We start from the raw sequence: 14,566 nt of genomic DNA on the forward strand, positions 1-14,566 counted from the left end.
CATTCCAATAAAATCAGTTAAAAACAGTATATACAATTCAGGGTCGTCAATGAAAAGGGGTAAGGGAAAGAATGATTTTTCATGGTGGGAAGGCTTGGGAAAAGAAATATGTCTTCAAGTTCTTTTTAAAAAGAACTAAAGATGTGGTGGAGCGGAGCTCGTCTGGGAGACTATTCCAGAATTTTGGGGCCATGACAGAAAATGCCTGTCTGATAAGTCTGAACAGAAGGACCTGGAGACAAACAGGGGACTGAGCTAGCAGACAGTAGCTCTATAGAATTCCTGCCCCAATCATTTGATCTCAGTCTCTGAAAGAGAAAAATGTGAGCTTTAGGGAGGAGGGGGGATCATCATTAGAGGGAGGAAGAGCAAGGTGCAAGGACAAAAGAACAGATAAGATTGGTGACAACTGAATGATCTGAGAAAATAAAGAGAGGGTGAATTAAGGGGTCTAGGAGGGGAAACAACTCAGTCAAAAACAAAGGTGTGCATGGAATAAAGGGATAAACAGCTATTAGGCAGCAGCAGTGTTGGTGGGTGACGCTGATGTAAGATCTCAGAGAAAACAGCAGTGACACCACAACTAACACATTGCTTGAAGGGAGGTAAAGTTGAACTGCCTTGCAAGACCCTTTCACCAAAAAAACTCTGTGATGAAACAGCCCAAACAAAACACAATGAGGACTAGTAGCATATAAACAGAGAGACAGAATGTAGTAACATTGGGAGATCACAACAGAGAGCTGATCACAGGCACAGAAAAACTCAAAGATAGGGAGCCAAACAGCAGATATGTTTAACAAGGCAAAACATGTTCAAAGCTGCACCACAGATATTATAGGAATTTGGAATGTGAGAAACATGAGCCAGGCAAAGCTAGAAACAGTAAAAAAGGAAATGGAGTGGCTAAACTGGTAATCTCTCGTCTTGATTTCTGTAACGCGCTCTACATGGGGCTACCTTTGTATCAAGGAACGTTAAGGGAGCTGGGGATGTTCAGCCTGAAGAAGAGAAGGTTAAGAGGTGATATGATAGCCCAGTTTAAATATTTGAAGGGATGTCCTATTGAGGAGGAAGCAAGCTTGTTTTCTGCTGCTCCAGAGACTAGGACCCGGAACAGTGGATGCAAGCTGCAGGAAAAGAAATTCCACCTCAACATTAGGAGGAACTTCCTGAGAGTAAGGGCTGTTTGACAGTGGAACAAACTCCCTCGGAGTGGAGTGGAGTCTCCTTCCTTGGAGATCTTTAAACAGAGGCTGGATGGCCATCTGTCGGGGATGCTTTGATTGTGATTTCTTGCATGACTGGGGGTTGGACTGGATAGCACTTGTGGTCTCTTCCAACTCTATTATTCTATGATTCTATGGTACAAAATGCAGGAGCCAGATTGGTCACCGGTACAACTAGGTCTGACCATATAACACCAGTTTTAAGATCTCTTCACTGGTTCCCGATTAGTTTCCGTGTGCAGTACAAAGTGTTGGTTATTACCTTTAAAGCCCTACATGGCTTGAGCCTGAGTTGCTTAGAGGAACGCCTCTCCCTACACAATCTGCTCCACACTCTCAGTATAACAGGGAAGAATCTATTAGATTACCCAAGGACCAGATTAAGATCTACTTTCCACAGAGTATTCACTGTGGTGGCTCCCAGATTGTGGAACGACTTGCCGGAGGAGATCCGTCTTATTACCACCTTAGATGCCTTCAAGAAGGCACTTAAGACGGATCTCTTTCGGTGAGCCTATCCCCCAGACCTACTATAACAGCTTTAAGATGACACTCCACTCGGAACATGTATGGGGAATCAGATATTGATATTGCATATGTACAGGTTTTTGATGTGTGTTAAATTTTTCTTTTTATTTTGAGAATGTATTTTAACAAATTGTAATTTTATACTTGTGTTCTTCTCCCGCCTCGATCCGTAGGGAGAGGAGGGATATATATCTATATCTATATCTATATCTATATCTATCTATCTATATTATTATTATTATTATTATTATTATTATTATTAAACATACCTATACTAGGAGTGAGCGAACTAAAATGGACAGAAATGGGTCTGACTCAGACAACTACACAGTGTTCTACTCAGGAAATAAAAAACCCCACTAAGAAATGGGGTGGCTTTGATATTAAGGAGAAATATAGCAAAGGCAGTCAAAGGACACAATGCAGTCTGAATCATGTCAATTAGGCTCCAAGGTAAACCTATAAATATTACCATAATCCAAGTATATGTGTCAACCACAGAAGCAGGGGAAGAAGAAATTGAGAGATTCTATGAAGTCCAGGAAGAAATTGACAATACACTCGTCCCCCGGGTTACGAAATTAATTCGTTCCGCCGCCGCTTTCGTAACCCGGAAACTTTCGCTAGCCGAAAAAGCCATAGGCGCTAATGGGGAAAAGCCGCGATTTCGTGCGAAATAGCGCCGAAAAGCACCAAAATTTTTTTCGTAACCCGGAATAACCTTCGTAACCCGGAACTATTTTTTTCTATTGATTTTTTTCGTAACCCGGAAATTTCGTAACGCGGCGCATTCGTATCCCGGGGTACCACTGTACACCAACACAGGACTTCAAACTAATCATAAGTGATTGGAATGCTAAAATAGGCAGGAAAGAAGAGTCAAGAACAGGAGGCAGATTCAGACTAGGCATAAGAAATAAAGTAGGAGAGTGACTGATAGCATTTTTCGAAACCAACAATCTATTAATTGCAAATACCTGCTTCATACAACCAGAAAGGGGACTGTAGACAAAGACATCACCAGAAAATCAATACAAAAATCAGATAGACTATAATTGGAAGCAAAATGAAGAAGTTCTATTCTTGTAGCCAGAACTACACCAGGTGCAGACTTTGGTACCAATCATGAACTACTTACATCAAAATTAGAGGAAAGCTGAAGAAGAAAGCAAAAACAAAGCAATAAATAAATAAATAAATAAATAAAACAGTCACCATACCAAAATATGATCTGAACAGTATCTCAACAGAACTTACAGACTGATTTGCACTATTAAGCCTAATCAACCAGGACCAGAAGACCTATGGTCAGAAGCCAGGGATGTAATCAAGGAAGAATGTAAAGAGACACTTTTGGTATCCAAAAAGAAAGAGAAGGCAATGAATAACAGAAGAAAGCTTCAAGCAGTAAAGGAAAAAGAAGCAAACAAAAAGGAGATAGGAAGAAAAAGAGAACCATAAATGTAACTATTCCATCACTAGCGCACAAGGACAGGAACGACTACTGTAATAATCAATGCCGAGAACAAAAAAGGAAGAACAAGTGGTCTCTTCCATGAGATAACAAAATTCAAAGGGAAGTTCAAACAAAAGGCTGGGATGCTCTATGATAAGAAGAACATACAAGACCAAGAAGAAATAAATAAAACGTTGGCTGCAATACACAGAAGAGTATTTAAAGGAGATTAAAAATGAAGAAGCATACGAAGATGAATTCCAGATTCTAGAAAGTGAGGTAAAAGTTGCAATAAGAGAAATTGGGAAGAATAAATAAGAAGGAACAGATTATATTCCATTATATTCCATTTGAAGTGATACAAAACACAAAACATGCACCCAACAGACATCCTGCAGGGGCCTCCCTGGAGGTTTTGTACACCCTCCCTTAGCATGTCTCCCATAATCCACAGGTCTTCCTCCTGCTCTTTATGAAAAAAACTTAGTCTGTGGAGCTGGAAGTGAAGTTGGGGAAAGAAAGGAACAATGAATACCAGGAGTGACCCACAGAGACACATAGGGAGCCTGACTGCATTGCTGGGAGAGCATGAAATGTACCTACCATTAACTTACATGCTGTAAACGGCTTAGAGACTACATAATTCAGTTTGAAGCAGTATAGAAATGTAGCTGCTATTAGTATACATGTAGCTGAATCTCATCTCTTTGCCTGTGATTTCTCAGTTAAATCAGCTCTAGAGAAGCTTTGCAAATGTATTTATTCAAATGAAACAGAACCACAGAACTGTCCACAAGGTCATCAGATAGAGGATTATGTTCATCTTGGGTATAAAATAAGCCCCTGCTGGATGAGAATGCAGAAAAACAAAAAAACTCAGTCCTACCTGGGGCTCTTTCATACTACACAGTTACACAGCTACGATTCCACTTTAACTGCCATGGCAACATCCTATGGAATTTTGGGACTGGCACTTTAGGGAGTGGTATTTAGAATCCTCAGTCAAAGAGCTCTAGTTCCTCAACAAACTACAAATCCCAGGATCCCACAGGACATTGCCATGGCATCTAAAGTGTAATTATGGTTTACAAAGAGCCCTGGCTCAGCCTAGAAGGGTAAAAGATTCAAGTTTCTTACCTAGAAGGGAAGACACATTCTCATAGTTTTCATTCATGACCTCCTTGTACAAAGATTTTTGGTTCCGATCCAACAATACCCATTCCTCCTCTGTGAAATACACAGCCACATCCCCAAAGGTCACCTGCAACAGAAAAAATGCCCTCATCCAGATGTGGAGGAAAGCCATACTCCATGGTGTTTATGGTTCTATGTGCATCCCAGCAGGATTTGATTGTTTCGGAATATAGAAGAGGACATGCTTGAATACTTCCCTGTCTCTCATCATTAGCTCCCGGCATCGTGAAGAGTAGTGGACGAGGGCTGCAATCTGGCTCCCTGATGAATTAGCCTTCTCTTATAAAGAGAGATTTTATATAGCACATGGGAACTCATCTGCATGGACACTTCAAATTATTATTAATTGATAACCGTCTATTATCCCCTCTGTTGTAAGCTGCCCGGATTCCCAGTGACTGGGCAGCATATAAATAAAACCTATTATTATTATTATTATTATTATTATTATTATTATCTAGTGTCCTGCAGATGTTTTTGATTTTCACTACCTTTAATTCCTGTTACTGTGGTAAGTTTTGTTTAGTTATTCCGGCACAAGGACTTCTTCCCATCCCTGACAGTAAAAACAAAACAAAACAAATTAAATAACTAGCAATTGCAGCTTTTCATGATGGCTCAAGACCAGTTGCTGCCAAAGTGGTGGCACCAACCCTGCCTAAAAGCCACAGACTAACATTAATACAGGTATAGGATAAACTCACAGGCCTGAGAGATCCAGTATTGGGCAGGGAGCCCATGCGCACCACCCCTGACCCTGACTATTAGGGGAAAAGAAAGGGCATGATGGGAGGAAGTACTGACCAAATGAACCACATGGCAGGTATGAGGATAACATCTGGGGAGTGGAAATAAAAAAACACTAAGAGTAGGCTTGCCATATCCCGCCTGGGGGCGGGACTTTCCCAGTTTGGGGCAGGGCCACACAGTCCCGCCCCGGTTTAGCCCCTCCCCTGGGACCTCCCCCCCAGCAAGGCCCTGGAGGCAGCTCCACCCCTCCCCATGGCTGTGTGCCACCCTCCCCGCCTGACTTAGCCTAGAGAGCAGGTCTTCAAGACATCTGCCACTCAGTGCTACTGCCAGCCCACTTGGTATATATACCCTGCAAGAGGCCTTACTTTCCAGGTTACAGTGAGAAAAAAAAAAAGGCCATAAATCGTTGATGTTTCCCTGGGAGTCTAAATGCCTCATCTTTTAAATGTCTACCACTCAGTATTGTTGTAATTCTTTATCACAGGGTCGTTTTTGAGGCCCTAAACACCTTTACTTGTAATATGCAAATTTCTCCCGAAGCTGACCAATGGGAAAGAAGCAATCAGCCCTCCATTTGGGTTGGTTTTCAATGGCTTGGAAGGAAGAGATTTTGCCTTGCAAGTTGCTGGTAAATAATAGAAGGCTTTGGGGTAGCAAAAGGCTGCAGAAATAGTTTGACCCCCCCCCTTAAACATCCATGGCTCAGTGCTATGGGATTCTGGGAATTGTAGTTTCTTGTGGCACCAGAGCTCTTTTGACAAAAGGAAGCTGAATGGTCCACAGAGGAGGCGTTGCCTGGGGGCAGAGCCTCTTTCCAGCAGTCTTCGGTGGAAGAGAGGAGGCTGATGGTCCTGGCCACTTCCCTTGGCTCCCTTCCTCCTCCTCCTCCTCCTCCTCCTCTCAGAGCTCATTCACACTCCCTGGCTTTTCTCTCTTCCCCCCCCCCCCTCTGCACTTTGAGACCCCTTTAACTGCCAAAGCTCAATGCTCTGGAATTCTGGGGTCTGTGAGGCATTTGGCCTTCTCTGTCAGAGAGCTCTGGTGCCACAATAAACTACAATTCCCAGGATTCCATAGCACTGAGCCCTGGCAGTCCAAGCAGTGTGTTTTGGACACAGAGATCCTCCAAATGAATCCAGTCCCTAGCTTTTATATCTCTCACACACACTGCAGGAATAATAACCCACTTTGAGACTGCTTTAACTCAGTGCTAGGGAATCCTGGGAATGCTAGTGTTTGGGAGACATTGAGACTTCTCTGTCAGTGATGGCTCTGAGGCCACAATAGACTACAATTCCCAGGATTCCCCAGCACTGAGCAGTCTCAAACTGGACCATTTCCTCAGTGTGGATGCACCTGGGGAGGAATTCTGGGCACTGCAGTTCAACTACGTTTGGAGGGTTATGGGACTCCCTGTCAGAGATAGCTCTGGGGCCACAGTGTACTACAATTCCCAGCATTCCCCAGCACTAACCCAGGACAGTTAAGTCACTCTCAAACTGGATTATTTCCTCAGTGTGGATGCAGCTTTGGTGAGGAACTCTGGGCATTTCAGTCCAGCATTGTTTTATTTCAGCAGTGTATTTTGGACCAGAGACAAGGTGACCAGGCATCCTCCTCCTTTTCCAGGACATGTCCTCTTCTGTCAAATTTCAAAATGTCCTCAATTTGGATCATGGCTAAGAAGCATGGATTTATAATTACATGGGTGTTTTTAGCTTTTATTTTTGGCCATGTCCTACATTTTTTTGCTTGGGTGCCCTACATTTTGGGGTGAGGGCATTGGTCACCTTGGTCAGAGAGCTTTCCATTCTGCTGTGGTGCTGGAACAAACCACCATTCCCAGAATTCCATAGCATTCAGCCAAGACAGTTAAAGTGGTCTCAAACCAGATTATTTCTCCAGTGTAGATGCAGCCCAAGCCTTTTGCCTCTCTTATGCCTGAGATTTCAAAGCCCAGCCTTGGCACCACAACAAACTACAAATCCCAGGATTCCATAGGATGGAGTGATGAGAGTGAAAGCAGTGTGGCAGCAGCCTAAGTGTGCTTAATGCAGTTCTTAACATGATCTCACAAGACTTTTTTGTTTAACAACTTGTACCCATTAACTCCATTTCATGTCTCCTTTATTTAGTGGGTTGGAATACAGACAAAACAAGTCAAAATGAAGAAAAACCAAAGTCCCTTGACCAAAGGGTTTGGTTGTGGAATAAGCCTCTGAAATATGCAAGAGGCAATGTTAAAATAAAGCCATGTTCAATGCTCAAATGTGCTGTTTGGAATGGGGAGGGGGGGGTGGCCAGAAAGGGAAGCACATTTCCGTGATCTGTCTACGAATAATGTCAAAATGTCCTCCATTTTGATCATGCCTAAGAAACATGCATTTATATTAACATTTCTTAAAAAGCCTCAATTTTTTTGCGTGTCCTCCGTTTTTAAAAAATGTGTCTTACATTTGAAAATGTTGTCCTGCATTTGTCCTACATTTGTCCCGGTTTGGAGGTCCTCACTTATGGCAACCCTACCTAAGAGGGAGGTGTTCCTTCCATACTTGATATTAAATGTTTTGGGGTCCTCCAGATCCTTCTCAAGAGATCAGTCCCAAGAAGGAGGGGGCAAGTGTTTACCTGTTCCAAGGGCATCCTTCCTGCAGTTTCTTCAATGGAGAAGGAATTCAACAGACTCTCCTCTCTAGAAGTCTGAAATCAGTCCTGTCCTGGACTTCTGAGAACCTGAAGAAAGTACAAATGGAGGTGGTTAACATGGACAGAAATGTATACAGGCATCCATGGATCACCAAAGATAAACAAATTGGTCTGAGAGTAAATCCAGCCTGAATTCTCACTAGAAGTAAAAATGACTAAATTGAAGCTCTTGTACTTTGGGTACAAGAGATCTTTGTAAGGAGCCTGCCAGAGATGCAGGAAGTTGGAGAGAAGGGGGGAAGAGGTGTTTTTTCCAGATGCAGAAGTGCTCTCCTCCTCCTCCTCTTCTATTGAGTTCCCTTTTAAATTGCATTCCATGCCATTCAGGACTAAGTTTGCCTTCTGACATCCAATAATAGTCTCCCACTCCTCCAAAAGGTCAAGGAAGACCCTCCCAGGTGTGTTCAGAGCAAACAAGGACATGATTCATAGAACCATAGTAGGAAGAGAACACAAGGGCTATCCTGTCTGACCCCTACTATGCAAAAATACACCATCAAAGCAGACCCAACAGATGGCCATCCAGCTTCTGTTTAAAAACCTCCAAAGAAACAGAGCCCATCATTCTCTGAGGCAGGGTGTTCCAAACACCTCTAACCATCAGGAAATTTTTCCTAATCTCTTTCCTGTAGCTTGAAGCCATTGCTCTGTGTCCAAATCTGAAGCAGTAGAAAATAAGCTTGCTTTATCCTCAATATGACAACTATAGAAATATTTAAACATGGCTTTCATGTTATCCCACAGGGCTCTGTCCCAGGCCCAGTGCTATTCAACATCTTTATCAATGACCTGGATGACAGAATTGGGAGCATACTTATCAAATTTGCAGACACCAAATTAGGAGGAATAGCTAATACTCCAGAGGACAGGGTCAACATTCAAAATGATCTGAATAGACTAGAAAGCTGGGCCAAAGCTAACAAAATGAAATTCAACAGGGAGAAATGTAAGGTACTGCACTTAGGGCAGAAAAATGAAATGCACAGATATAGGATGGGGGACATTTCTCTCTGCTGAAATTCATATTGTTCTAATCTGTTAAAGTCATTTTGAATCCTGATCCTGTCCTGTGGGATATTTCGTAATTCCTCCTAATTGTCACCTGCAAATTTGGTAAGCATGCCCTCTATTCCATCATTCAAGTCATGTACAAAAATGAGGAATAGCACAAGGCCCAGCAACCCATACTGTGGCACCCCACTGGTCACTTCCCACCAAGATGAAGAAGAGCCATTGCTGAGCACCCTTTGGCTTCAGTCAGTCAACCAATTACAAATTCACGTACTGGTTGCATTGTCTAGCTCACATTTTACAGTCAGCCCTCCATATCAATGGTTCCCCTCCCCACAGAGTCAAGCATCCATGGCCTGAAAATATTTTTAAAAATAAAATTCCCCAAAGCAAACCTTGGTTATGCCATTTTATAGAGAGACACAATTTTATTATGCCGTTGTATTTAATGGGAGTTGAAAATCAATCGATTTTAGTATCTAGGCTAAGCGGGGGGGGGGGGGGTGTTCCAGTAACCAGAACCCAGCAGATAGCAAGGGCCCACTGTACTAGGGGTTGAGTTGGTTTTTGAGGGATATCAAGGCCTTATTGAAATGAGGATATGCTACACCCACAGTTTTCCCTTCATCGACCAAACTTGTGACTCTATTGAAAAAATGAGGCATTGAGTCCATGGGACCTACTTAAGTGTTGTTTTAAGAAGTTTTTATTGATTTAATGGCTCTAAGAGCAGATGTAGCCTGAACTTACATTAGACAAGATGATGACAAAACTGTGGCTGTGAATTCAATACAGTGATAACATTTATAGAAATAAGAAGCCATTACTGCTTGAAGTTATAAAGAAGCCTCCTGTTCCTGAAACTTTGTTGTTCTTCTTTAATCTCCACCTAAGTCACTTGTTGGCAAGAACTGTGGGAATCTCAGTCATGGGCTCAGAAACCCAAACCAACAAAAAACACACGTTGGTTGTTACCAGCATTGAAGCCTTAAAATCCTGAATGTGGATGACTTTTCTTCTGATGACCCTATGCAGAGTGCCTGATGGGATACATGACATAAGAGTTCTCCATGACTGCAAGGCAAGCAGGTCACGTAAACTATTGAAACATAGATCAAAGGGCTCAGATAGGAGTTGCCAACAGAAAACAGTCATTCACACCTTTGGGGCAGATTTAGGCCAGGATGTCTTGCCAGGCCAGAACCATTCTCACCTTGGATGACCATTCTCACCTTGGAGACTGTCTATAGATCAAGCAATCTTTAATATGTAGATTTGGTTTTGCTTTGAAGTGTGGTAAACAACTCTTCGCCCGAGGCAAGATTTTGCCTTATTTAAGGTCCCTCAAATATTTTGTCACTGTTCCGTGTTAGAATCCAGGCAGGCTTCTTGTCGGTCGGGTTCTGATATAGTTCCAGTTCACTTCCCCTCCCTTCCTTCCCCTCCGTGTTGCTGAGTCTTCATCAGTCTGGACCCGGAGCACCACCAAAACAGGTTAATATTGCCATTAGAAAGCCTCGTATTCTCTGTCCAATGCTAACTCACTATCTTCCTGAGTTCTTTCTTGAGTGATTGTGTGAGTGTATGCTTGTCTTATGTGTGTATGACTAATAAACAGCAATCAGTTTTCATAAAACTTGTCTCTGTTGACAGAATTGGGAGCATACCTTGGCTACCTTCATATACATAGGACGGAAACTGCTCCTCTATTTGAGCTAATAAATTCCCCAAACCAAGGTCTCCTTATTACACTGTCCATAGTTGTATGGGTATAATGGAATATTTCTCTCAAAGGGCATAAGCTCTATAAGGATATCTGTATATCATAGGCCCGCTACAGATTAGAAGAAAGGAGTGGCCTCTGGATCATTGCTGTGGCAACCGCACGGCCATGACAACAATCTGCCCCAAAAAGGAGCTCCTAAATGGAGCTCCTTCCCACGACATTGCCAAGGCACCATTTGTGCCCTGGGGTGTCATGGTGATGTCACTCACGCACTGTGCTGTGCTGTTTGGACGCTGCACACATGTGACATCATCGACATGCGCACCGTGTGGACAGCGGTGCGTAAAGATGGTGCCGCCGTCAGTGCTAGGGTTCCAGAGCGTGTGGATGCTGCACGCTCCGGAACCCTAGAATTGGCCCCAGGCCGCCACAAACTAGCAGGCTGTACCGGGCCATAGTTTGCTGAGTGTTGTCCTATCTTTTTTAAATATTGTATTTTAAGTGTGCACTCATCCCTCCACATTTGCTGGGGTTAGAGAAACAAGACCCCCATGAATGTGGAAACACAAATAACAAAAAAAACCCTTATGTTTTTACCTAAGAGAACACCTCTCTAGGAACCTATGGGTCCTGCAGTGCAACTCTGGAATCCAGGGAATTTAATTCATTTCTTTCCGGGGATTCTGACTGAATAATAATAATAATAATAATAAATATTGGTGAATTCCGGGGATTTTGGTGAAACGCTCCGGGGAATATCTTCGAGGCTTGTTGGTAGCACTGCTCTGAACAAACCTTGCCAGGAAAACCCCAGGACAGGTTCCCTTGAGAGTGGCACCAAGTCGGAAAGGGCTTGAAGGCACACAACAACAACAACAACAACAACAACAACAACAACAACAGAGGAGGGGGGTCTCCCTTCCCAAAGAGGCAGCAGGAACTGGGGCCCTTCCTGGCTGGGACCCTCCCTTCCTCCCCCCAATTTTGCCTCCTGGGCCCCCTCCTCTCCCTCTTCTCCAAGGGGCCAAAGAGAAAGGCCTCCCTCTAAACGGGGGGGGGCAGAAGACCCCCCCCAAACACAAAGCAAGGCTTAGGGCCCCTCCCCAATGCCCCCTCTCCCGCCTGCTCCACCCACTGGGCCTCCTTCCCTCCCCTGCATACCTCCCCTCAGGAGGCCTGGCTTCAACCAGGGAGGGAGGGAGGGAGGGAAGGGGCCAGGGTCTGCCGGTCCTCCAAGGGGAGAGAGAGGAGCACTCAGCTTCCTAGAGAGGCAGGAAGTGTTCCATGGGAAAATCACGTGAGGCGGTGGAGGAAGAGTTTCTCCCTCAGTCCTCCAAGGGGAAGAGAGAGGAGCGCTCGGTTTCCTAGAGAGGCAGGAAGTGGATGGAAAAACCACGTGTGGCAGTGAGGCAGCAGGAGGGAGGCGCAGTGTCTGGAGCCGGCAGCAGGAGAGGGGAAGCAGGAGGGACAAGCTCCTCTTCGAGGAATGGATGGAGCTGGGAAAGAGAGAGAGAGAGACTCGGACTCTTCCTCCTCCTCCTCCTCCTGCTGCTGCTGCCCCCGTCAGTCCTCCAAAGGAAATGGGGCAGCGGGGGAAGAGGAGGTGAAGGGGTGACCTTTGCAGTCATTGGGGCCTCTGGGGAGAGGAGAACTTAGCGCCCCTCTCTCTCCAGCGGAAGGGCAGTGGGACTAGTCCCCTCCTCCTCCTCCTCCTCCTCCTCCTCCTCCGCTTGCCACTTGATCCCCCTTTCCTCCCCGCCTCAGTCTGCCTTCTTTTTTCTCTCCTCCCAAAACCCCAGTGGAAGGGGGAGCATGGAGTTGGAAGAGACCCCAAGAAGGGCCATCCAGCCCAACCCCTTTCTTCTGCCATGCAGGAACTCTCCATCAAAGCATCCCCGACAGATGGGCATCCAGCCTCTGCTGAAAGACCTCCAGGGAAGGAGACTCCATCACTCTCCATTGAGGGAGTGCATTCCACTGTCAGACAGCCCTTACTGTCAGGAAGTTCCTCCTAATGTTGAGGTGGAATCTCTTTTCCTGGAGCTTCCATCCATTGTTCCGGGTCCTGTTCTCTGGAGCAGCAGAAAACAAGCTTGCTCACTCCTCAATATGACATCCCTTCAAATATTTAAACAGGGCTATCATATCACCTCTTAGCCTTCTCTTCTCCAGGCTAAACATCCCCAGCTCCTTGAGGCGTTCCTCATAAGGCATGGCTTCCAGACCATTTTAGCCGCCCTCCTTTGGACACATGGCTCCAGTTTCTCAACATCCGCGATTGTCGTTCTGTAGCTACAATTCAAGAACCAGTGGGTAGCTCATTTGTAATGTACTCTTAATTGCCTTCTACCTCTAGAAACTGGAATCTGTTCTGTCAGTCCATCATTTACTGTTGCTACTGCTGTGTTGTTTGAATGTAGCTGATCTCTCAGTCCTGTATCCTTTCCCCCAGACCTGATTTCTTTGGCGTTGTTTTTAAGGCTGGCCATTCCTCACAGTCAAAGGCTTCATAAGCATCCAATGCCATTATCCCTGCTTTTTGTTGACTCTTCCCTATTATGTTTATTTTATTCAGTAGTCTTCCTATTCAATTTGACATTTGCCTTCCTTACATGAATCCACACTGATCATTTTGAAGATATTTATATATGAATTTATTCATTCTTTTTGCCATTATTGCTTTTAATATTTTAGCATCTTGGCTTATAAGGGATATAGGTCTATATGATCCTGGATCTGTCAAATCTTTATCTGGTTTCAGAATCAATATTACCAGTGAATGATCCATGATGGTGGGATCCTTTCCGCATTTAAAATTTTATTATGTGATGCCTCCAATTTAGGTATTAAAATCCTTTTTAAAGTTTTATAATATTCTGTCCTCAACCCATCCATTCCTGGGGATTTCCCTCCTTTTAACTTATCTTAACTTCCTTTTTCAAAACCAGTTTCTCCACTATTTCCTTCTCCTCTTCCTCTGTTTTTATTTTTCAGTGCTTCTCAATATATTCCTCAATTTTATCCATTGATTTGTTCCTTGCTGAATATAATTCTTTATAATATTCTTCAAATATCTTTATCTTTTCTTTCATCAACATACACATTCCCCGTTTTATCCTTTATAACCCCAATCATGTTTTTCTCTTTCCTTTTTTGTGTTGATTTTGTCAACATTTTAGAATTTTTGTTGCTATATTAAAAAATCTCCTCCGTAGATGTATCAAATTTTTCTGAATCTGATCTATCTCTATCGTATCTAATTCCTTTCTTTTTTCTTGTAATACTATATATATATATATATATATATATATTCCTATTCTTTAAATAATTATTATCTAATTTTTTAATTTCCATTTCCAATGTTGTTTTCCTCTCTTCTTGTTGTCTCTTTACCTTACATGTTTCTCTAATACAAATCCGTCTTGCATTCGCTTTCATAGTGTCCCATAACAGAGCTTGAGAAACCTCTCTGTTATTAATATCCCATATATTTTGCCATTCTTCCTCTATTTTACTTACTATATCTTTATTGTTAAGTATTCTAGTGTCTAACCTTATCTTTTTGCTTCTCTATAATCTTTTTAATTATAAATCCATGTTTACAGTAGCATGGTCTGTAACTTTTATTGCTTTTATTTCCGTATTTAATACCTTTGAAACCATATTTTTGAATACAAAAATAAAATCTATTCTAGAATAATTTTTATGGACTGCTGAATAATAATTGTAACTCTTTTCATCCCCTTTAATCAATCTCCATACATCTTTGAACTCTTTACTATTCATTATTTTATCCAGGGATGTAATATTGTTAATTCTATCCCTTATTGTTGGCTCTGATTTATCCTTGCATTTATCCATAACCATATTAAAATCTCCTACCATAATTGTGTAGTTTCCCAGCATATCCTCCATTTCGTTAAATGCTTTTTCATAAAATTCTTTTTGATTTTCATTTGGAGC

The 14,566-nt window shown here is 43.0% G+C and overlaps 1 pseudogene across 1 annotated transcript in view; it reads right to left on the reverse strand.

Annotated features, from left to right (window-relative positions):
* Positions 1 to 7,923, reverse strand: part of LOC149320363 (uncharacterized) — a 33,468-nt pseudogene extending 25,545 nt beyond the window's left edge. The window contains exons 1-2 of the transcript XR_016278062.1: positions 7,789 to 7,923; positions 4,351 to 4,474 (exon numbers count right to left, since the gene is read on the reverse strand). The product of XR_016278062.1 is annotated as an uncharacterized LOC149320363 (transcript). The remainder of the gene's footprint in view (positions 1 to 4,350; positions 4,475 to 7,788) is intronic.
* Between the last annotated feature and the right edge of the window lie 6,643 nt (positions 7,924 to 14,566).

The sequence above is a fragment of the Sceloporus occidentalis genome, unplaced genomic scaffold (assembly GCF_023333645.1).
Source record: "Sceloporus occidentalis isolate IW3139 unplaced genomic scaffold, rSceOcc1.0.p SCAF_1, whole genome shotgun sequence".
In the NCBI taxonomy this organism is placed as follows: domain Eukaryota; kingdom Metazoa; phylum Chordata; class Lepidosauria; order Squamata; family Phrynosomatidae; genus Sceloporus; species Sceloporus occidentalis.